Source organism: Sorex araneus, chromosome X, assembly GCF_027595985.1.
Source record: "Sorex araneus isolate mSorAra2 chromosome X, mSorAra2.pri, whole genome shotgun sequence".
Lineage (NCBI taxonomy): Eukaryota > Metazoa > Chordata > Mammalia > Eulipotyphla > Soricidae > Sorex > Sorex araneus.
The window spans coordinates 208,570,913-208,596,350 of NC_073313.1; the positions used below are offsets into that span (position 1 = coordinate 208,570,913).

At 46.9% G+C, this 25,438-nt stretch overlaps 1 non-coding gene and 1 pseudogene across 1 annotated transcript; both read left to right on the forward strand.

The window, feature by feature from the left end:
• The first annotated feature begins 16,472 nt into the window (after positions 1-16,472).
• LOC101539207 (small integral membrane protein 15-like) lies at positions 16,473-16,909 on the forward strand (annotated as a pseudogene).
• A 7,239-nt stretch (positions 16,910-24,148) lies between these two features.
• LOC129400524 (U6 spliceosomal RNA) lies at positions 24,149-24,255 on the forward strand. Its single transcript, XR_008627751.1, has one exon. It is a non-coding gene; the product is annotated as a U6 spliceosomal RNA (small nuclear RNA).
• Positions 24,256-25,438: the final 1,183 nt, after the last annotated feature.

The following is a 25,438-nucleotide window of genomic DNA, read 5'->3' on the forward strand; positions in this document are numbered from 1 at the left end:
CAAGATGGAAATGACCCCTGAGTACTGAGCCAGGTGGTACCCACCAGCACCACTGGGTGTGTCCCCCGCCAAATGAAACAGAACCGGAGAGATACTACAGCAGAGAAGGCACTCACGTCCACACAGGTGACCAGGGTTCAATCCCTGGCACCCCCTATGGTACCCCTGAGCCCCACCAGGAGTGATCCCTGAGCACAGAGCCAGGAGCAAGTCCTGAGCACTGCTGGAAGTGACCCAAAAAATCTCACGTTGCCTGGCAGATGCTCAAAGGATGTGCTGAGAAGAAAAATAGTCTCGGGAAGAGCAGACGCAGAAGGAAGAGCTCGCCTTGTTTTTGAATGATTATAAGGGGATTATGGTGATTATTAATGACGGCCACATGAACTTTGAGGCGGGAGGAGTGGGGGGTGGCGTCACATTTAGGAATCAAAATCCCACTTGGGAAGAGTTCAGGAGATGGCAGTGGGGCTGGGGAAGGTGGCAGGGGGGCGGCTTCCAGGACAGCACCCTTCCCCCGGAGTTGAAGTGTCCACATCACAGCCCCTGAGGGCGTGAGGGCTGGGGGGGTTGGGGGGGGTGGGGAGCCCTCCTTTCCGTCTTACAGATTCCTGCTCTACCATCTGTCTGTGCCCCGCCGCCAGGGCTCCCCTCAGCTTGTAATGTCTGCATGGGAGTGGAGAGGGGGTCTCCGGGAGCACAGCCCAGGGAGTGGGTGTCAGTGGGTCACCCCCTCTGACTCCTGCTGGGACTGGTGAGTACGGTGCTCTTCCGGGGGAGCCTCAGAAAGGGCTGTCGAGAACCTGGGGGAACAGAGGCAAGGCGCCCACAGACACAATCCCAGGGACCTGCTGGCTTTCGGGGACCGACCTCTGAATGCCATGACTTTCCCACCGGCTCCCCCAGTGTGGCTAACCCCGGCCCTCCCTGGATGTCCGGGTCCTGGGCCCCTCCCTTGCAGGGTGCCTGCCTGGCTGCAGCTCTGACTCCCCACGCACTTCAGTGGTCCTGGGAACTGACCCAGGCTGTCCCAGTAGCCGGCGCCACCCTAGATGGCTGAATCCACATGCTTATTTCTCCTCTTTCCCACAGGGACACTGAGGGTCCCTCATTTCCTATCCGTGGGCTGTGTGGCAGTGAGAGGGACAACACAGAGGCCCAGAGGGTCCCTTCCCAGTGCCTGCACCCCTTTCCTTTGATCCAAGTCTGACCGGTTGGTTACTTGGGATACCCAGACTGCCCGACTCTCTCTCCCTGTCGCCACTTGGCAGTTGTTGTAATGTCTGGGATTGAGGGGGTGCGGGGCTGGGCCTTCCCCTGGGCTTTGGGGTTCACATGGTAACAGGCAGGACACAAGATCTGCGCCCCCCCCACTGCCCCCCTCCCCCACCGGCGCATCCTCCGCCAGGCTATGGCTGCTTCATTTATCCTGAGAACCTCCCCGGGGAGAGAGCTGTGCATGGCACAAAACCTGTGCCCTTGCTCTGCGCAGGAAATTTGGGGGTCTCGCGGGGGAGGGGTGCAAAGGAAGGGAGACCTCAGCCTCTTCCTGCGGGCCCTCAGCTGGGTTGGGGCTGAAGCTGCGGAGCCCCCCACCCAGGCAGCAGAAGGCAGGCAGGGCTCCGCCCCCAGCAAGGTAGGCAGGAAAGGGAGTGGGCGGGAGCACGGCGAGGCGCTGAAGCTTCCAGCAGATTCTCGATTTATCTTCTCCCCAGCTTCCACAGCCGGTCTGCAGTCGGGATAAATTCAGCCCCGGAGGAAAGGCAGCCTCGCCTCCCCCTCTCTTCCATTTTAGGTGAGAGGAGGAGGTGGCATGGGGATCGAGAATGATCTGGCAAGCTCGCCAGCTGGTGCTGCAGTGGGGCTGAGCAGAGCTCGCTCTGCGCCCCCACGCACAGGCCCCAACCCGCTGCGTTTTCTCCCTTCCCCACACCCCCACCCCCAAGTCCCTGGAACCAGGATGGCTTGGGCCTGGGCGGGGTAGACAGCCCCCTCCACGGGCTGGTTCCCTGGTGCTCACGGCCGGCAGTCGCCAAACAGAGCACTGTTAACCCGGCTTGTGGGTACAGCACTGCTCTCTGGCAAGCCCCCATGCGGGGCAGCCAATTACTGGACTTCATGTGCGCACGGTTTTCCCCTGTCCCCCACCCCATCAGGAGACTTGGTGGGGCAGGGGTGGGTGTCCACATGGAGATGGGGAAGATTCTGTTGCATTTGGGGTGCCTGTCGGACATCGCAGCTGGGGTGAGTGAAGAGTCATCAGCAGGACAAGGTCTCAGGGCCACAATGCCTCGCCCTGCCGCCAGCATAGACAGATACTAGACCGCTTTGGGCCCCATATTCTAAAGTCCTTTTAAAGCCTCTCACCAGACTTGGGGGCAGGGGGGTCCCTATCTCAGACCTGCATATGGGCTGTGGGGCTGGGATGGGGAACACCCCTACTTTTCACTTTTTGGGGGAGAATTTCCCCCAGCTGACTCCAGGGATGTACTGTATCAGACTGTCATATGCCGTTTCTATTCCCTAATGGCTTGTTTAGCTTTATTTATTTTAGTTTATTTTATTCCCAAGTGGTGCTCAGGAGGCCCAGCCATCCGTCCTGGGGACTCTCAGCCCAGTGGATTCAGAGATCCATGTCAGGCCTGAGGATGCTCCTTCGCCAGCCTGCACCAGGGCTGTCAGGACGCGGGAGCAGGGAGCTGGAGGAGCAGGAGGTGAATCAACCGCACGCAAAGCCAGTGCCTTACTGCGGCCTAAATGGTTTGCTTTGGAATTTATTGCGTTCTTGTGGCTTGAGTTTTGGTTTGTCTGGGATCTTCCAGGAGCCTGTCACACTGCATAGGGCATGCCACACCTGGGGGGCCGCCCTCTCCCCCGACCACCACCCGGTCACCCCCATCTCCCCCCCAGTGATGCTTGCTTCTGCGACAGTCAGTCAGCATTGCAGTGTCTGAGAGTGTTCCTGGGGCACGATGGTCTGATGAGAACATTCCAGGTATAGTTTTTTCCGCTGTTTATCTTTTCCATGGCTCAAGCCATGCACGCGTCTCTCCTGCTCATCACCACACACAATACCTGGGTTCGACGCACTTCACAGTGCTGCCTCTACCAGGTGACAAATGAGGATTGCCTGTGGGTCCTTTCAGGTGCCACTGGAGAGCTGTGGACTCTGATTATTACTGACCCCAGACTTGATGGGAGGCTGTGTGTCCTGCTATTGTCCTGTGGGGGGTCAGGACTGAGAGGCGACTGCAGGAGCCCTTCCCTCCCCCACTGACCTCAGGCCCCTGCTCTCTGGTGGGGTGAGGCTGCCTGGGGGAGCCCCATTTGGGCCAGGTGTGCACACAGCAGGGCATAGCAAGCCTGCAGGGCACACCTGGGCGTTGCCCACAGTCCACTGCCAGCAACACCTTGAGTCTTTGATGCACTTTTTATTACCCACAGGCTGGGTCTGTAAGTGGCCAGGGTCCTGTTGTTTCTAGATGACAGGGACAGGCCAGGCCATTTCCTCTCCTCTCCCTAACAAACTTATATACATCCCCTCCCCCCCAGCCCTCCTTGAAACCAGGGCAGAGGCAACTGTGCAAAGAGCCCAAGATTCTAGTTTGGAGGTGACTGGGGTCAAATATGTGCCCGTGCTCCTTCTACTCTCCAAAGGAGGAGATGGGCAGACCTGCCTTGTGTGTGGGCTTACAGGCATGTTCTGAGTTTGGCTGCTGGGGAGAGCGGGCGCGCACCTGCTGGGGCCAGGCCGCTCAGAAAGAAACAGGGCAGCTCTGCTGAGCCCAGTCACTCCTGGGCCGATATTCTGCTGTGGAGCTGTGGGAGGACCGATCACAGGACGGGCGTCCCCAGTAGTCCTGCCTGGAAGCAATCCCTCTTTCCATCCACAGCCTCAGATAGCATCTTTGCCCCCATGCGCTGTGCCCCGCTAGTGCAGGGCAATGCGGGCATCCGAGGAGGGGATGCCTCCCGCTGCACCTGGACATGATCCAGCCTCGAAACAAGCAGAATGAGTGAAGCCCAGTGAAAAGAAGAGACACAGAATGACCTCCTCCGCACAAGGCACACCGCCAAGGAGCAGCAAACCATGCTTTCCTTGGTGTAGGATAACATTGGTTTGTCCTTTCCGCCTTGCCACAGGGAGCTTAGGCTTATTGGGCCACTCCAAACACAGTGCTCCCATTCATCTGTGTTTATTTGTAACTTTTTTCTTTGTGCTCTGTTGACTTGTAAATATTGTTTTTCTCTCCTCCTTAAGTCCTTCGCATAGTTAATTCAGAGCCATGTCCTTTTTTTATGGGCACAAGAAGACAGTTAATGCTATGTTTTTGTAACTTGGGAGTTAATTGACTCCAGATAATATTACCTCTGGGGCATTGTTCTCTTGACCTAAGCTTCAGTTGCCCGTACTTCCTAGCACCCCCAAAGCAGGGTTCCGACAAGGGACTGGATGGACCCAGGGCAAGCTGTGAGCTATGTGCTACCTGGCAGCGAAATGGGCCTAACCAAAGTGCCGTAATGCTTAACTATAAGTTAAGAGCTTGGTCATGGACAAATGCTGTCATGATCCAGAAAGCAATAACTAGATTCAGACCCTGCTAGGGTTAGGAATGATTAATCCAGCCTGAGCAGTGTAGTCTGAGTCTGTGGCGAGATGTCCCCAGGAGAGCCACCCTACAAGCTCAATGTATCTCTTACTGTGTCCATACAAAAGTAACTAATATTAAGAAGTAGAATTAAGATGTTAATTAAGTTATTGGACTAAGGAAAGGAGAAAACCAAATTAAGTGGTATTTTCCCCTTGAGCAAAGGAAGGGCTTTTTTTAATGTTGATTTTGCTGCTGGATAGAATGGGGTGTGGGGACTACCCCCAATACAGGGAGTAGGAGAGAGACAGAGAGAGAGAGACCAGGGCAGCAAGATGGAGCATGGAGAGACTAGCTGTGGGAGAGACAGAGAAGAAGGTAGGGGAAGAATGCAGGAGCAAGCACGTGGAGAGACGAGAGACGCGGCTGCAAGAGGGAGTACAGAGAGTTGAGCAGGAGAGACAGGAGGAGACGGGATTGAGGGGCAGTGTGAGGCTAGAATGGGGAGCTTAAAGAGACTGGAACAGGCGCGTGGGGAGATGGAATAAATGGCAATTGATCATCAACCAGCTTGGCCCTTGTTTCCTTCTTCATCCTTCCCATAGCATGGGCCGCCCCAGGTCGGGGAGCAGCCCAAGACCATTGAACATGGGCGGCGAGAGGGAGAGCTGCCAGGGTTTCCCCTAGACGCCGGAGATTATACAGATTCTTATAAACATGGTAGACAAATGAGAAAAATCAAGACAAAATTATAAAGCCCAGGCGAAAGTTACCCCTGGGACAGAGTCAGGGTAAATGATTTAGACCCTCAGCACCATGTGGCTCAGAGCATCACTGGGTGCAGCCCTGAAGCCCCCTACCCCCACCCCTGCACTGCAGGGGTATCTCCAGCATGACAAGACCTGAGCAACTTCATGTCCTCTGGTTCTTGCTTTGAACTGCCGGTCTGTTTGGCTGAGAATAGAAGGTGGGGCCCCTGAACCTCCTCAGCATCTCTTGGGACCCTCCCCCAAAACCCCTAAAAAGCAAACAACCCAAAAAAACCCAATAAAACACACAGTGACTTACCCCTCCCCCTTCCTACTCCAGGCTGATTGAGGAAGAATTCTTGGCACTAAACCTGGGCACAGAGAATTCATTTTCACTCCCAAGAGGTTCTCACGTGCTGGCTACCAACAACCTTCCCAGTCAACTGAGAATCACTCTATGATCTCCAAAGTTCTAATGGGTGCTGAGAGCCTAGAAGTACTGAGGGACAGAGTTGGAGACCTGGGTCATCCTTTTCCTGAATCTAGATTCATCTCAGGAAGCCACCAACAAAAAAAAGTTTGATGGAAAGCTTCTCAACAGCCAAACACTCCGTTCCTGGCTACAGACCCTGGAGAACTGGAAACAGGATTTGAAACAGCTCCTTGAGCCCCAGGATCCAAGAAGCACAGTTCACAATAGTTCACCATTCCTCATAAGGTGGAAACACACCATGTGTCAGCAGGCAGGTCAGCAAAACGGGTCATTCAGTGGGACTGTCTTGAACCTGAGAATGAAGAACCGCTGCACGTCCTGACACGGGCGAGTTAACCAAGTGAACCAAAGCAGATGCCAGAGCACAAGTGGTGAGTTTGCTGGGGGGGGACGCTAAAAATAGATTTACGGGGACAGAGAATAGAATTGTGGTTCCCATGGACAGAGGGGAAGAGAGGGGAGTGTGTCTCATGGAGACAGAGTTTCTGTTGGGGGGGGAAAGGTGAAAAAGTTCTGGGATTAGTGGAGATGGTTACACAGTGGTATTGTACTTCATTCCACTGAGTTGTACACTTGAAAATGGTTATAATGCAGCTTCAGAAAACATTTTCCTGTATGTCTTTTCCCACATAACAGAACAAAAGAAGTCTCAAGGGCCTGTTGTGAATATCTCTACACTCAAAATTCAGATGTGGAGTGGGACTGGAGAGACGGTACAGCGGGTAGGGCGCTTGCTTTGCATGCAGCTGACCCGGGTTTGATTCCCAGAATTCCGTATGTTTCTCTGAGCATCTCCAGGAGTAATTCCTGAGTGCGGAGTCAGGTGTAACCCCTAAGCATCGCCAGGAGTGGACCCCAAACCAAAGCAAGCAAGCAAACAAAATTCAGATGTGGCTATCCTACACCCTGAGATGATGCCTGGAGGAGACCTGCTTTCTCTCTCTCACCTCCACAGTGGAGGGGATTGGGTTCAAGGGGAGACAAGAAGCTGGTCATCTGCCATTGGGTTCACCCCAAATGCCCCTCCTCCCGTACCCTGGCCTCGGACTGCCAGCCTCCAGAACTGTCAGAAATGTTTATTATTTGACCAGGAGAACAAAAAACCCAAAACAACGACAAAAGAAATGTTTATTGTTTGGCCACCCAGTTCAGTCGTTAGTTGTTGCTGAGTTTGGATTCAGACTATGACAGGCTCAGGGAAGTATTCCTACCTATTGAACTAGAGGCAAGATGGGGATCGGCGAGGATTACTGAATGGCAGGAAGGGAAGACAACAAGGTAGAGCCCTGGTGAAAGATGGAGAAGGTAACTGTGGAACTGAGGCACGCAGAGGCTCTGGCCCTCTGGGCTTTGACTGAATTCCCTGCACCACAGCTGCCTTTTTTTTTAGTGTTTTGGGTTACACCCACTGATGCTTGGGGGTCACTCCTGGCTCTGCACTAAAGAATTATTCCTGGCAGTGCTGGGGGCGACAATATGGGATGCTAGGGATCCAACCTGGGTCTGCTGTGTGCAAGGCAAATACCTTCCCTGCTGTACTATCGCTCCAGCCCCGCAACTGCCTCTTGAGCAGCCCCAGGTCTGATCCGCCTACACCTGCGCCGGAACAAAGGCTTGAGCACAGCTCCTCTTAGCTGGCTGTTCCCCGGGAAATTACCTTTTATAATTCCTTCCATCCACGAGCCCACCCTGGATGCCATTTGAAAAAGAAAAGGAATTTAAAATGGAAAGATGCTGCAGTATGTTTACATATGCCCAATGGAAAATTTGCTTCTTAAACAGCTTGAGCAGAAAACCTCTCATCCCCATGGCAACCAGATTCCACCGTGACCACGCAGCTCTGCAGGTCATCCACCCACTCGGAGCTTTGACTCCAGGTCCTCTTGGCAAACATGTTCACACCTGTCACTCCTCACCATCACCCCACCCACTTTGCCAGGATACTGCCTGGGAGGTGCCAGGGCTCCAGTCTCGGGGGCCACCAGCACTATTTTGGTCTGCAAGGGACATTCCTGGAGACCCACTTAACCCAGGGACCAGCTTCTCTGGCAATGAGAAGAAGGGAACTGTGAGGAAGTTGTCACCTTGTGGAAATGCAAGACCTATGCAACCCATTCAGAATGGTTCTTTGAGGCCAATCTGATATAACCCATAGGAGCCCCAGGTCTGTGAACCCCAAGTTCAATCAAAAGTTAGCTAAGGTCAGAGAGATGGTATAGCAGATAAAGTTGACCTGGGTTTAATCTCCAGCACCACACACTTCTCTGAGCACAGAGCCAGGAGTAAGCCCTGATCATAGCCGGGTATGGTCTCCAAACCAAATTAAAACCAAAAAACTCTCAGTGAAGCATTACTTTATTTTTAAAACTCTAGGCCATACCCAGTGGTGCTCAGGAAACCGTGGGGTACCCTTGCCCAGCTCTCTGAGCCATCTATTTCTCCAGGCTGAAATCATTAGATTTTGTTTGTTTTGTTTTGGGGCCACACCAGGTGGTTCTCAAAGATTACTCCTAACTCTATGCTCAGGAATCACTCCTGGCAGGGCTTAGGGGACCTTCTGTGGTCCTAGGGATCGAACCCAGGTCTGCCATTAGTAAGACAAGTTACTTACAATTACTCACAATATTGTCTCTCCAGCCTGAATCATTAGTCCTAATCCCTTTGAACAGAGATCCTGGCTCCTCCTTAATGCTGCCTTGCCACCCCTACCCGCCCCCCAAATCTTTCCAAACAAGGACTCTATCAAATGCACACACTCAAGACTATTTTCAAATAGCATCTTAGAATGACTGAGGTGGTAGGGTCCCTCTCTTCGGAAATGTCACCCAGCTTCCCCCCCCTACTAACAAAAGAAAGTTTTCATTGTGTGTGTGTGTGTGTGTGTGTGTGTGTGTGTGCGTGCGCGCGCGCACGCACGTTGAGTCACACTGGCAGTGCTCAGGGCCTATTCCTCACTCTGTGCTCAGAAATCACTCCACAGACAACCAAATGCTGTGCTGGGGATCAAACCCAAGTTGACCTCATGCAAAGCAAGTACCTTCCTTACTCACTGCATCATCTCTCTGGTCCTGATTTTCTGCATCTTAGGCTAGAGCTGGAAGCAAGATCTCTTAACAACCCCCTGGGAAGGCTCAGTGGATCATGTTTCATTTATTCCTTGAAAGTGCAAAGATTTCACCTAAATCTCCAGCATCCTCTCAGAATGACATTTCAACAAAACCTTTATTTCTCCCATCATATGGTTGCAAAAGAGAGGAAAGAAGAGGAAAGAAGAATGGTTTGTGGCAAGTGGGCAAGGAAAAAACACACCTCAGATCAGCTCAGTAGAGTTGGAGTGGTGCGGGTTCCTGCAGGGAAGGGGCTCTGCAGACAGCTGGGACAGTCTGAGAAGTTGGCTGCCGGCAGGAGAGGCTGGCACAGGGGGAGGTGGAGAATAGAAAGCGGGGTGGGGCGGGAGGAGCAAGTCAGTGTCCCCACAGCCTGGACCCGAAGGTCCAGTGCCAGCAGTTTATTTATTTAAAAAAATTTTTTTATTAGAGATCACTGTCATGTACAGTTACAGACTTATGAACTTTTGTGTTTGCATTTCACTCATACAGTGATCATTTACCCATCCCTCCACCAGTGCCCATTCTCCTCCACCAATGGTCCCCGTATCCCTTCCACCACCCCCACTCCATCCCCCACCACCCCACCCTGCCTCTGCGGCAGGGCATTCCCTTTTGTTCTTTCTCCTTTTGGGTGTTGTAGTTTGCAATAGAGGTATTGAGTTTTAAGGAATGTTTGTCTTGTCTTTCTCTTCCCTTCCATTACTTCTTCTGAAAAAGGTGACATGACACCTTTTCCCTTCGGCAGCTGTTTTCTCTTTCCATACCCAGGCAGACGGAGCAGGAGACAAGCCTCCTTTTAAGTCTCTGAAATCCATATTGATGGTCCTTGGTTTTTAACAGGGGCCTCTCCCTGGGCAAAGGCTCACCAGGACCGTGAGTGATGTGGTGAGGCTGCTTGTCCTCTCCTGTCTCTCTCCCAGACACTGTGCCTGGAATGAATTCTCAGATAATTTATCAATCACTTCTCTTCTAGGTCTGGGCCCAAACCGGATCTTTCCAGGTAGCCAGGAAACAAGCTGCACTAACTGATGTGCTTCCCCACCTCTGAAAAGCATGCAGGGGCTGTTTAGGGACTTCCTCTACTCTTCTTGCCATGCCCTCTGCGCCCCTGCCCCCTGGGAATGGGGCACATCAGAGAGCTCACTGGTAAGGGGCCAAGGTGCTTTGGGGAATAGAGCAAAGGGATGCCCCTCCTCGGTCATGGAACTGGATGCCTCGTCTGGGGGTGTCTCAGGACAGGCTGGTGGGGTCAGGTAAGCCCTGTGACTCCTGAGGATAAGGCTGGAAGCCCTGGGAAGCTCCCTCTGTGGGCTCATTCTGCGGGGCAAGGTGACTCCTGGGCACCTCCTTATCCTCATTAGCTTCAGGATGTCAGGGCTTTACTTTAGATGCCTTGCTAGCCTCAATTCTACAACCATCCATGTTTACTTAGTTATGTATATATAATATATATAATACTTATATATGTTAATTATATATACTTTCTCTCCTTCAGTATTTAAAAGTCACTGTCACTGTCATCCCATTGCTCATCGATTTGTTCCAGCGGGCACCAGTAACGTCTCTCATTGAGAGACTTATTGTTACTGTTTTTGGCATATCCAATATGCACAGGTAGCTTGCCAGGCTCTGCCGTGCGGGCTCCATACTCTCGGTAGCTTGCTGGGCTCTCCGAGAGGGGCAGAGGAATCGAACTCGGGTCGGTCACGTGAAAGGCGAACGCCCAACCGCTGTGCTATTGCTCCAGCCAATTTAAAAGTAGATATATATATTTATATATGTCTGTTGCTTTTTGGGCCATCCATAGTGATGTTGAAGGCTTACTCCTGGCTCTGTACTCAGGGATCATTCCTGGTGGTGCTTGGTGGGGGGCATCATATGGGGTGCAGGGAGTCAAACTCAGGTCAGCCATGTGCAAGGTAAGTGCCCTGATGCTGTACAATTGCTCTGAGACATACTTGTCTCTTTTGGGTGGGAGCTGTGGGGGCTGTACCCAGCAGTGCTGGGATCAAGCCCAGAGCCTTGTGTGTGTTAGGTAAGGGCTCTGAGCAGACCCCAGTCAGCCCCAGCATTGCTCACAGAATAGCACCAAGAAACAAGAGGTCAGTGTTTCTGAGTCTTGGAAGCACACCCAGCCCCACCACTCAGGCCCAGCATCCTGCCCTGGATCCTTGTGGCATATCTCTCCCACCCTATGTCTTGGCTATGGCAGGATTCTACCTGGTGTGAGTCTTTCTCCTGACTCCATCTCTAAGTGTGATGCCTTGAGGTTCATTTTGTTTGGTTTTGGATTTGTCTTGGGGGGCCACACCATGCGATGCTCAGGAGATACTTCAGATTCTGCACTCAGGAATTACTCATGGTGGTGCCCGGAGGAACATATGGGATGCTGGGGATTGAACCTGGGTCAGCCACATGCAAGGCAAGTGCCCTACCTGCTGTGCTATCTTTCCAGCTCCTTTATTATTTTATGCAAACCATAATGCCCAGAAGGGGGAGAGGAGAGAGGGAAAGAGAGAGAGAGACACACACACACACACACGAAGGGAGAGAGAGGGAGAGGGAGAGAGTGGGAGAGGGGGAGAGAGAGCAAGAGAGAGGGAGAGGGAGAGGGAGAAGGAGCGAGAGTGGGGGAGGAGAGGAGAGGAAAGGAGAGGACAGAAGAGGACAGGAGAGAGAAAAAAAGTGCCTGCCAAAGAGGCAGGGTGGGGTGTGGGTGGGGTGTGGCAGGAGGGAAACTGGGGACATTAGTGGTGGTAAAACACTGTGTATCTCACCATAATTTAAAAAAATGTATTGTAATTTAGATAGCACAGTTACAATCAAGAGTGTTGATGCTATAGCTTTGATGTGGGGTTATGCTAACTTCACCATCACAGTATCCTAGTCCCTCTTCCACTGTTTTTATGTCCCTTTTCTTCCACCTCTACTTCCCTGACCCTCTCCAGCTCCCCCTGCTGGTTTGGTGACTTTCCTTTTGTAATCCAGGGCAGCAGTGATCTATTATCATTTGTTAGGGTCTATTACATAGTTTTGCTTTTCTCTGTACCACAGATGAGACCCACTGCATTTGTCTTTCTAAAAACTCATCTGACAGTTGAAGAGTATCTGCTGAGGCATATTTGGATGTGTATGTATTTTGGCTTTGCAAAAGTAACCCTGTAAACATAGGTAAACATAGGTGTGCATGCGTTTTATCAAGTCTATGTTTTTATGTTTCTGGAATATATAGCAAAGGGTACAAAATGATTTACCATTAAGGTCAGGAATGTGCCTTAGTATGCCTCTGTATGTGTAAGCCTTTGGGTTTGATCCCCCACATTGCTAAAAATAAACAAAAAGACTAAAATGCAAGCAAAAAACTTCCCACACATGTTACCAATTTGCTTAAGTGTCTTTTAGTTGCTGTATATATTTTTTAATGCAGAAGAGTTGAGAAGCATAATTCTGCTATCGTACTCTTCATAAATCTGGGCATGGCTTGTACTATCTCTTAAGTTCATCTGATTACAGAGCCAGTTGCTCTTGAAATAACTTGAGCTCCCCAATATGTTATCAGGATGTATCCTAACAACTCATCTAATCAGAACACAACATAGAAGAGGAGGCAGCGAGGCATTAAGCATTGTCTCTAAACAGGGAAATCAGAGGAGAATTGTGTCTAGGTTTAAGGCTGAAGTGATAAAGCTGTGGATTATATCTGAGGCAGTATAATATAGTTATGTAAGAACACAGGACCAGGGAGATAGTGTAGAGGATAAGGCTCTTCTTGCCTTGCAAGCAGCCGACCCAGGTTTAATGCCCTGGATTACTTGTGGTCCTCTGAGGCCAGCTAGGAGTGACTCCTGAGTGCAGATCCAGGGGCCACAAAGCCAGAAAGAAAAAGGAAGGAAGGAAGGAAGGAAGGAAGAAAGGAAGGAAGGAAGGAAGGAAGGAAGGAAGGAAGGAAGGAAAGGAGAGAGAGGGAGGGAGAGAGGGAGGGAGAGAGGGAGAGAAAGAGAAAAAGAGAAAGAAATAAAGAAAAAAGAAAAGAATGCACCATCAGTCAGGATGAGTGGGAGAAGGGCCTCTACCTAGTCCTGAGTTCAGTTCCAGGAACTGCATATCCTTCTGCTCCTTCCAGCTCCTCTGAGCACTGCCCATTGTGCCCCTGTAAAAAGAAAGTATGGTAATATAGCAAAGGGATGGGGCAGAATCTTACTATAGGAACTTCTATTACTGGGAGAGTCTGTCATCTGGGGTAAATTGATCTGAGTGGCTTTTCAAGGCTGGTTTTTATCTTTCTTAGAAGCATTAAAGCTTCCTTAGAACAAGCAGCAGGTCATGTTGACCCTGTCTCAGCTCGAAGGCTTCTAGCTAGAGAGTTTGGGCAGGTTAAATCGTCACAAGACAATCTCTGTTCTTGATGTTTTGTGGAACATGTTTTATCAGATTCAGTCTGGGAAATGCAGAGCCCTTGAAGTGATTGAACAGGTCTATTAGAACCCATCTCCTTTCTCTGATCTGACATTGAAGTTAAAATTAAAGCACATTGACAATGATTTTCTAGTTTGTGTATTTGCAGGGTGGGGGAGTTGAGGGTGGGGGGAAGGGAGGTTTGAGTCACTCCTGGCAATGCTCAGGACTTACTCCTGCCTTTGTGCTCAGGGATCACTCCTGCTATTGCTCGGGGACCAGATACTATGCCAGGAATCAAACTCAGATCATCTACAACCAAGGAAGGTGCCCTACTTACTACACTACCTCTCAGTCCTGACCCTGTGTTCTTGTATGACTATATTCCACTACCTCAAATATATATTCCACATTTAACCCTATTTATTTTTATATTCTCGATGTTCTAGCAACTGACGCTTTTATCCTGAAAAGGTGGCCCCACGCAAGGAATGCTAATTTGTGGAGCTATAGCAAAGGAGTCTGGTACACAGTGGGGTTTTGGTGTGAATGCTGGCCAGTCTGCCAGTCCCTGGCTCTCCCTGTCACCCATCTCTCACACCCTCTACCTCCTCTTGCCCTACTTCACCCAGAGCCAGATATCAGACAACTACAACCCACTTCGAAGGTCCAGCTGATCCCCATCTAAATTATTAAGTGTATTCTAAACTGATTCAAAAAAACTCCCTGCCTTCTCATTCCTTCCCGAGGGATCCCCAACAAAGGCCCAGGGTTATGTGCTGTCCCTCCCTCCCCCTTCTCTGGAGTAACTCTGGGTGTCTTGTCTGGCCTTTCCGGGGTGTTACATCTCTCGTATCAAAGGAAATATATCATCTTCCTCTTTCAGGTCATCATTTGTCTTCTCTGCGTCCATACCTGATTAAAACCAACCTTGGGTTCCTTTTAAGACAGGAAACAAAGCTGAATTTAGCCTGTCCTCCAGCAACCCACAGAATCATCATCAGAGCTGTCTGCCCACGTCTTCTCATAAATAATCTGACTGTACCTGTTGCAGTAGGGCCTTGGGTGATCCTAATGTACAGTTAGGGCCAAGGAACACTGAGCTGGGTGATCCCAGAGCAGCAGCGTTAGCATCTGCTGGGAACTGGTTAGAAATACAGATTTGGGGCCAGAGAGGTAGTACAGCAACAGGAAGGGGCTCACTTGGGTTCTCTGAACCTTTCCAGGAGTGATCTCTGAGTGCAGAGGCGGGAGTAAGTCCTGAGCACTATCAGACGTGGCCCAAAGACAAAAAAAAGAAAAAGAAAATTAAATTTGAATTGGCAGCATCCAGTCTAGCAGAAAATGAAGAGTGATTTGAAGAGCTATAGAAAAAACATTCTTTTGACAGAGGGAGCAGAATAAATAAGGAAGTGGGGCAGAATAAGAAACGTGGGTCTTTGATGGCAAGTTTCCTTTCGTATGGGGGTGGCAACTGTCTGTGGCAACTGTCTGTCAGGGAGATCACTCTCCAGTGAAGGTCTGGTTTAAGATTCTGTTTCTGTGAGAGTCAAAACTGTAGTCAAATGGAGTGTTTGTTTGTTTGTTTTGGCCACTTCCAGCAATGCTCAGAGATTATTCCTGGCTCTGTACTCAGAAATCACTACTGGTGATGCTCATGGGACCCTACGGAATGCTGGGGATCAAACCTGGGTTGGCTGCTTGCAAGGAAAATGCCCTATCTGCTATACTATTGCCCCAGCCCACTCCAATTGAGTCCTGATTTGGTTTCATGATCATAGCATACTTGACTCCATTTTGAACCAGTAGTCTTTTGTTGTTAGGGCTGGAGCGATAGTACAGCGGCAGGGTGTTCACCTTTCATGCGGTTGACCCGTATTCAAATCCTTTGCCCCTCTCGGAGAGCCCAGCAAGCTACTGAGAGTATCGTGCCCACACAGCAGAGCCTGGCAAGCTACCCGTGGCGTATCGGATATGCCAAAAACAGTAACAATAAGTCTCACAATGAGACATGTTACTGGTGCCCGCTCAAACAAATCAATGAGCAACGGGATGACAGTGACAATAACAGTCTTTTGTTGTTTTTAGACCACACCCAGAGGTGCTCATGGCTTACTCCTGGCTCTGTGCTCAGAGATCACTCCTGGTGAGCTTCAGGGGGCCATTTGGCATGCCAGGGAAGGAATCCCCGTCAGCTGTGTGCAAGGCAGCCTCCCTATTCACTGTACTTCTGCCCTGGCCTCTCCAGTTTTCTTGTTTTAAACAAAATCCAGTATTTCAGGCTGAGGAGGTAGCATAAAGGGCTAGAATGCACGCTTTGCTTGCTGGGAGGTCTGGGTTGAAATCCAGACTCACATGATGCCCCAGAACTGCTGGAAGTCACTTTCTGATCATTATCAGGTGGGGCCACAAAACAAAATCAAGAAATCTTCTTTTTAAGTCCAGTGTTTCGTGTTTCTGACTTTTTTTTCAATCCAGTGTTCTCCCTTGAATCTCTCTCTCTCTCTCTCTCTCTCTCTCTCTCTCTCTGCTTTTTTGCACTCTGGAGAAGTCTGTACTTGCTCTTAAATGTGTATTCCTTTCTTTCTTGCCCCTCATGTCTAAGCAAAATTTGTTCAGTAGAAAACTCTCTTGCTTCACCAAAAATAAATACAAAGTAAGTGTTTCTTTATTGACTTCCTGACTGGTGACTCCCTATCTGTCCACTGGTGATAGTGGGGTATGAGGATCGTGTTGCTATCTAATTCTCTCATTAGGTCTGTGATTGTTTTATATTTGGGTGCTTCTACATTGGGTCCATAAACATAAATGTTACATCCTCTTGTTGGGTTAATCCTTTTATCATTATGCAGTGTTCTCTTTGTGTCTTTCATTCAAGTATTTTCACTAATTTGTGTCTTGTTGGATACAAATATAGTAACCCCAGGAGAGTTGGGGTCCAGGTGCACCATCTCATGCACGACATAGGGGAGCCTGGTGGCAGTGACTATGGGGGGCTAGTCTGCATGCCCAGCAGAAATGGCACAGGGGCCAGCAGCTTGAGAAGTGTGTGGTAGAGCAAAAGAAGGGGACAGTATATCCAGGGTCATCTGCATTCTTGACCAGCTCACTCATCCAGGACAAAGCTAGAGACACCAAAATGTCTGATGGCAAGGGTTGGGCTGAGTCTGTCGTGAAATGGACTGCAAAGGACCCATACGGATGACTTTGGGGGCGGTGGGTGGGGGTGGGGCACGCCCAGTTGTGCTCAGGACTTCTGGTTCTGTGCTCAGGGACCAGTTCTGGCAGGGCTTGGGGAACCATATAGGATACTGAGACTCAAACCTGGGTTGGCGCGTGCAAGACAAGCACCCTATACACTAAACTATTGCTCTTTGGTACCTATTTAACTAAATTAAATAGGTACCACATGACTTTCTTACAACAGTTATTTTGTCCCTTTCTCCATTGTTTTTAGCAAATGAAGAATTGTCTTGGAAATTGGCCAAGACAGAAGATGATTGAAAAGGAACAAAAAGAAGAAGCAAAAACATCAAGAAAAAAATTGCAAAAGCTAAAAGACTTTAAAAAAATTGATGAATACAGTTCTGCAACTGGAAGAAAATCATTTAGAAAATCATGCAGCTTTGGGAGGATCCACTAAGGCTTCTTTCCTGATTTTTATGACGCTATTATTTAGTAAGTGAATCAGAACATATGGACAATCATCATGTTCTGACCTCCTACTGTAGTAACTTTCAGGCTTCCTGTTGAAGTCAATGTAAATATGCATTTATTATGCTGCGATTTTTTTCCTAATTGGCTTAGTCATCTGCCATTTTGTAGCTTCTGTATTGACATGAAAACATCCAGTTGAGAAAAATGACTTCAGATTAAAAAATAAAAATATTCAAAAAATGGCTTTAAATGGGCTCCAGTTCTGGACAAAGGAAATTGAGAATATAAAAAATCAGAACTAATTTGCGGTGAAAATAAATTGTAGCTAAAAAAGAGTTTATTAATTATATCTTTTTAATTTTTGTTTCTTGAAATAGAATAAGTTCTGGCTTTCTCAAAGTAAATCATGTTAATCATAATCATATATATTTTTTCTGATTTTAGCCTTTGAGATAGTAACTATTAGACACAGAAAAATTACATATAATTTATGAGGATTCCTTACTATTTTGACCATCTACTGGATATAATAATTTTTGTACTTAAAAGCACTGCCACTGTTTTAGAGATGACTTTGTTGAGTAGAGTAAGATGATTTAAAGAGTTCAGGAAAGGGCTTGGGAAGTTTCTCTGTGGTAGAGCTCTTGCTTTGCATATAAGGCCCTGGGTTGTATCCTTAACAGCACCAAAAAAAAAAAAAAAAAAAGGAGCTTTCAGTAAAGATGCCAACCAAGCCTTGTGGTACCTCGGAGCCAGTTTATTCCTACTTTCGCTAGTAGTAATAATAGTTAGAATGTCTTAACAGATTGCCAAATAATTTACTGGCCATATAGATAACTCTGGGCTGCAGTGATAGCACAGTGAGTAGGGCATTTGCCTTGCATGTGGTTGACCTGGGTTCAATTCCTCTGCCCCTCTGAGAGAGCCCGGCAAGCTACCGAGAGTACCTTGCCCCCACGGCAGAGACTGGTAAGGTTCCCGTGGCGTATTCGATATGCCAAAAACAGTAACAACAAGTCTCACATGGAGATGTTACTGGTGCCCACTCGAGCAATTCGATGAGCAATGGGATGACAGTGACAGTGACAGTAGTCCTGTTTGTTCACTTTGCTGGTGACACTGAATCAGTAAAGATACCTCTGATGTCAGTATCACACAGAGTTTGACCTATTTTCTCAATGTATTTTATGAACTAAATTAAATAGGTACCTCTTATTTTTTATATTGTAGTTATTGACAGAACTCATGTAGTATTGATGTTCCTTATTCCTTTTTATTGAAGGGGTTCATGGCAACAACATTTTAAATATTTACATTTATTTTAAGGAACACTTAAAAAATAATGGTTAAACCATTCTTTGATAAGTGCCAATGTCAGGGATTGGCACTTCAATTCAAATTTGGGAATATTTTGTGGTGCAGAATCAAACAGTTGAATGCAAAGCTAAATTATGTTAAAATGAAAAGGTGTTATCTTTGGAAATAAAGAGCTAAGGATATTTCTTGCAATTAGGAAATATATATTTTTACCATTAAACATGGCTTTTAAATATACACAGGGTCTAATAATTTTATTCATGCCAGAATTTAATGTTTTACAATGTTGCTTTTAATTCTTATAGTAAATTTTAAATCACAAAAATTTGCTAAATAGTTTTTAGTTTAAAGTGAGAATAGATATTGAAATTAATTTGATACTGATTAAAAACAAAACCAAATATAGCATCCCCAGATTTCAGCAATGTATAGACTACCCTTCCCCTTTCAGGCTGAGTCATACTACAAATGAGTCTTTAGGAGGCAGTGGACAGAAGGGCCTTCTTCTGAAAATCAAAAAAACAACAACAAAAAAACCCAACAAAAACCCACACAAAAAAACCCATTCAGCTATTCTTTCTCTTTTGATGCAAAACTTTAGTCCCTTTAATTATCCTTAGGTCTGTACTTAACACTATTTTATTCATTGGGGTTTTCCTTGGGGGGGCAGGGAAGCACACACAGTGGTGCTCAGGGTTTATTCCTGGCACTGTATTCAGGGATCACTCCTGTCTGGGCTTCAGGAACCATATGTGGTTCCGGGTATCAAAGCTGGGTCGGCCTTGTGTGAGGTAAGTGCTCTACCCACTGTATCATCTCTCTGGCCCCTAAATTTCTTTTTATCCTTTGTGTGTCTACTAGGGTTTTTTGCACTAGTAGATTTAATTATTATAGTTTAGGCAAGATGCCTGCAATAATGCTAATGATTATTTTCATGTACACAGTTACCATTTCACCACTACCATTTCAAAGTGCGAAGATCTTCCACCCTTATCTATATATTACACCCAGTCTACCCTGTCACCCTCCCTCTCTGCTTTCCTCTTACTTGACATCTCAGTTATGTAATCCAGGGCCAAAAGTTTGCTATCATTTAGTACCTTCCATTCCTTTATGTTGTCTCTTTCAGCCAGTTATTTGTCCTTCTTCCTCTCTTATTTCACTTAACATGACACTCACTTGCCCCATGGGAATCCCCTGAAGTTCTGCATTTTCTGTTTGTGCTTATAGAAAACAACACCACACATTAGCCTATTTTGAGGTGATAAGGGCGTCATTGTGTGTCCTAAAAGTTCTATGCTATTATCTGCCCCAATCACCCAGGTTTTAGTTTCTTGGTATCACAATGTTGCTAGGACAGAGTGCTGGTGTATTTGTACAATATGATGATGTCATTTCCCTTCTCACATAATTTGGATAACAATTAAAAAACCACCATGTCTACAATAAAAACTCTACTTTTTTTACTTATGGAAGATCCATTTTGGTGATTTCCTTCTGGGAGTCATTGAAGTCTCTAAACATGAACTCCTCTCTTTTGTGTTAGCTAAGTAGTTAAGTGGCACAGTTAGCTAAATAGTTGTTTCAGAACAAGAAAAAAAAAAAACAATCCTGAGTCCTAGTCAGCAGCAGATGTTAACTGCTACAATGTAATTATGCCTCTGAACAACAAATACCCCAACACTGCAAAGAGTGAATGGAGGTCCAAAGATTAGGTCACCAGCACTAATCACACACTCTTGTGTTTTGTGCCATTTGGTGGTAAAAAGAACCCAATCCTTACCCCCGATCAATATAAATTTATAGATTAGGAAATTGACGAATAATAATTTTGGCTTTTGATTTTGTTTTAATTTAAATATGTGAAATATCAATTGATGTAAGATTCTTGTTTGATATGCAGGAGGAATGAACCAATTTTGATTTAAAAATGAAACATTCACTGAGAAGCCCTAACAACTCACAGAAAAATATGCTGAAAGCAACAAACGTTTGAATCTTTAATAATAAAGGTATTAATAAAGGTCTTAACAACCAATGCTAATAAAGTTGCTACTTGGTTTTAGGATTTGGTATATTAATCATAATCTCTTTGATTGTACAAAACCAATGTGGAAAATAACACTGTTTTTTTTCCTTCCTTAGTATCTGGGAACTGAGAAGACTGTCACAGTCTGTTTATATTTTGTTTGGGGGCAACAATCAGTGGTACTCAGTTACTCCTGGCTTGTTGGAGCATGGCATCATTCCCAGCGGTGCTAGGAGAACCATGGAGTGTTGGGGTTGGATTTAGGATCCTGCATGCAAAGCATATGCTTGGCTCACTGAGCCGTCTCTGGCCTGTCAGCCTTTGTTGATACTGTTTTGTGCCACACCTCGTGATGCTAAGGGCTTGCTCTGGTTCTGTGCTCAAGGATCACTCCTGGTGGTGATGTAGGCAGGTAGATAGGGAAAGGCCCTTGGCAATGAAAATTGAGGTTTAACAGAGTCTCTGGGAAGGGGATTCTTGCAGATTCAAGAAAACAAAAGACCCGGAAGAAACCATCAGCAGACCCTTAGGATAATGGACCCCTCCCCAGGAGGTTCCCCAAGGAAGGCCATCACCACTCCCAACCTCCCTGGTAACCTTAGCAACGAACTTTTACCTGGAAAGAAACCCCATGTGGGTGGGGGCAGGTTGAAGAAACCCTATAAAAGACACCTTGAACAAAGGAAGGGCGCGCATATGCTGCCTGAGCCCATGTGCTGCTTGTGCCATGTGGCTGAGCACATGTGTCGCCCGCATCTCCCCCCTTGAGATGTGTACTTTCATGCTTTCGTGTCCAGTGCTAGGATGTGTGTAGAGCTCTCTCCACCCTTGGAGAAGCCCGAGGTCTCTCTTGAGCGCGAATATTCTTACTATTCTCTCTCCCACTTATCCCTTCCTCCCTCCCTCAGAAACTTCTGAATAAAATCTATTTACTTCACTGCTTGTCTACTCCTGAAATTCTTTTCCGCGAGCGAGACAAGAACCCAGTAACTCTGGGTCCCGGGTGGTAGAGGCGGTTGGGGAGAAAGTGACTGTCTTTCTCCTCCCCACTTAACGTTAAGTCACCCGTGGGGCCCACCGACATCAGTGGTGCTTGGAAACCTAAAATGTGGCTCAGCTTGACCTGGGGCTAGTGGCATGCAAGGTGAAAGCCTTAGCCCTGTACATTCCCTTGGTGCCCCCACTCAATGTCATCATTATGTTTTAGACAATTAGTAAAGCTCCAAGCTATCAGGATGATACCATCTATTGAATAGATAGCACTTATCACCTACTTCAGATAAAAGAGAAAAACGGACTAGCATATGTCTGGCAGAGGATGACATAGTGGGTTTTTTCCCCATTCTTTGCTTTCCCAATCACCTGGCAGGGATCAGCATTAATGTAGTTATAAGCCCCACTGGGTCTAAAGTCATTCTCATTTCACCTCTACCTTCTTTATGGGTGAAGTGAGTGTTGAAGGGTGGCTTAAAAGCAGTAAATGGAACAAGAAAACTATGGTTTATGAGTTCACATGTCGGTGGTAGAAAGGTATGCGTGTGCGCACGCGCGCACACACACACACACACACACACACACACACACACTACCTTGTTTTCACTTTCTGTTGATACTAATGACGAGGCCCATAGGAAATAAGATGCTTCCTGAGAAAAAAGATAAAATTCAAGTTTGACTAGGCCAAAGAGACCCATAAGTTTCTTGAGAACCAGAATTGCTCTTGTTCCCAGGCCTAGTACAGTGTGTGGCCCATGGGGAACATGCAGGAAATTGAAGAGGACTGAGGAATGCAGATGCACCAGAGGCCCCAGGTCTGCGCTTCATTTGGAGAGAGAGAAGGCGAGAACCAGCTTTCAAATAACTTAGACCAGTTGGTAGCCCCTTGACGATGTGATCCTCCCATGGGCCGTTTCTTCTATTTCACCATGATGCCAATCAAATGTCAGAACCAACCAGATGTTGAATAGAAGTGTAATGTGTGACAGACAGGGCTTTTATACAGAGATGACTCTTCAGCTCAAAAAATAAAATGTCTGGGCCAGAGCGATAGTATAGTGGGTAAGGCAGTTGCCTTGCGCAAGTACAACCTGGCTTCTATCCCTGGCATCCCACATGGTCCCTTGAGCACAGCCAGGAGTGATTCCTGAGTGCAAAGCCAGAAGTAACCTTTGAGCACCGCCAGGTGTGCCCGCCCCCTTCCAACAAAACAAAGCGAAATACAAAAAATGGAAATGCCTTCTTCCCTTAACAAAAATTGCCAAAGCCAAGTGCCATAGGCAAATCAAGTGATAAAAATGCTTAGTAATTTTTAAAACAAGGTACTCTCCCTATGACTAGGACACACTGGGGAGAAAGGACCCTGCTTTCCCAGAGTTCATTTTCAAAACAGACCTGTTTTGGACCTTTTTGGGAAAGATAGTACAATATTGTAAGGAGCTTGGTGCATGCGGCCACTGGGTTTATTCTCCAGCATCCCATATGGTCTCCTGAATCCCACCAGGAGTGATCCCTAAACACAGAACCAGGAGAAAGATCAGAACACTGCTGGATGAGGTCCCAAAACAAAAACAAACAAAAAAGATGCTTTGTCCCGAAGGAGACTTGCTGATAATATTTAACCAGTATAGGAGACCAAAAACTTGAAAATACTTTGTGAGATATGAATGCTCAATTACAAAGAGACCACCTATTTGAGCCCATGAAACAACCAGAAACATTTTGATAATAGTTATTCTTGCACTTAAAGACATTTTAATCTTGATTTAGACAAGAACTATTTCCTCTGGCCAGCTTGTATAAAAACAAAAACCTGGTGGGAATCATTTCTGGCGGTGCTTGGGGGACCATATGGGATGCTGGGAATCGAACCTGGGTCAGCTGCGTGCAAGCAAACGCCCTACCCGCTGTGCTATCACTCCAGCCCCTGAGTTTTTAAAAAATAATTTCTTTATCTTTGGCTTTTGGGCCACTTAACAGTTCTTAAGAGCTTACTCTGGGCTCTGTGCTCAGGGATCACTCCTGGAAGGCTCCAGGGACCATATAGGTTGCCGGGGACTGAACCAGGGTTGGGCTTGTGCAAGGCAAACACCTAACCCACTCTCTTTAGCACTCTCTTTAGCTTCTCAACGACCTCTTTGAAGCTAAGGATCTAAAAGTATAACGAAAGACTTCACATTGAGGGCAGAGTATCTGTAGTGCTGACAAATTTCTGGGTGCTTATGGAGAGAGTTATTGGTGAAAATATGGGAAAACCTCTGCCTCATCATAAAAAATCATCATGTGAGCAAGTTACTCGTCAATAAAAAAATGTATGGAAGACTCTAATTGTAGAGTATGAACCTCCATTAGCAATGGAAAATTACTGTGTCAGTTCAAAAGTGTATCCCTAAATTCCAAATTCCAGAGTGCTTAGACGAAATATCTGCTGTTCTTTTCAGGGGGGGGGGAGGGATGGGGTAGACCCAGTAGTGCTCAGGGCTTATTCCTGGCTCTGCGCTCAGAAATTACTCCAGGTTGAGCTCAGGGGACCATATGGGATGTTGGGGATCGAAGCCTGGTGGCTGAGTGGAAGGCAAATGCATTACCTGCTTTACTATTGCTCCTGCCCTCTAGCTGCAGTTTGTAATTGCACATCTTGAAATGAGCTCTGTATCCATCTTTAAGACATATCAATGCTTGGTCTGAAGACAAAGCCAGAACTTTAGTTAAGCATTTGCTTGATTCTGTGATCAGGTATAGCTTCTTCACAGATAGATCTGTAATTCTAATGCATCTCCTCTAAATGTCTGTTCTTTTTTAAAAATAGGGTGAGTGTGCTCACTCTGGCAGCACATATACTAAAATTGGAAGATACAGGGAAGATTAGCACGGCGCTGGGGCGAGGATGACATGCAAATTGGTATACATATATAAAATAAATCAAAAATAGGGGGAGTGTAATCTATTACCTTTCTTTAGGACTGAATTTCTCCTTGCAAAGAAATTTGTACAAAATTCAGTTTAGACTCATATGATCAGATTTTGGAGAAAAACATATTTCACAGGTTGTCAAAAGCAATTCCTTAGGTTTTACTGCCTTTCTGGGACCTCCACTGAAAAAAGCATACCTGTGTTAAATTAAACTCTGTACTTTATTCATCCTATTGTACAGAGTTGCTTGGTGCAATGGCATTTTCCATAGATGCTGGCTGAGAAAAGATGATGGACTATCTCCTCAATAGCTACAAAAATTAATGTGTGCTGTTGACAGGATTTTGGTATTTCTGGCATATCTGAGGATATATATGGAACAGGGCTGGAGCGATAGCACAGCGGGTAGGGCATTTGCCTTGCACTCGGTCAACCCGGGTTCAATTCCTCTGCCCCTCTCGGAGAGCCTGGCAAGCTACCGAGGGTATCTTACCGCATGGCAGAGTCTGACAAGCTACCTGTGGCATATTCGATATGCCAAAAACAGTAACAACAAGTCTCACAATAGAGATGTTACTGGTGCCCACTCAAGCAAATAGATGAGCAACAGGATGACAGTGACAGTGACAGTGATATATGGAACGATAAATACGTGTATGCCAGAATTTGAGGACAAAATAGTTCTAGAACTGCTTATCAACTTCACAGTTGTGATTCACACAAGGGGTAGATGTAGCTATACATTTATCTACCCAATAGATCATTTGTCTTTTCTTTCACCCTATTTTGAGTTTTGCTTTTTTTTGGGGAAGGGAGGGGGGGTCATACCCCATGATGCTTAGGGCATATTTGGCTTTACACACAAGGATCATTCCTGGTAGTGCTCAGAGGACCATATATTGTATCAGGGATGGAACTATATCCTCAGTGACTATATTTTTCTGAATCTGAACATTAGTAAAACATGCTACCAACTTCTTATGTTAGCCCAGGAGCAAAAAATATGGAAAAACTCATTATTCTGTCAATTTCCACCATCTTTTAGTCTTGAAAGTATTACAAATGTAATGAAGCAAAACCCCCAAAACCCCACAAAAACAAAAAACAAAAAACTGGTTACTGTATCCTTTCTCCTTTGCCCTCCCCCACAACACAGGACTTGACTCTCAATTAGAGGAGGAAGGGACCAGAAG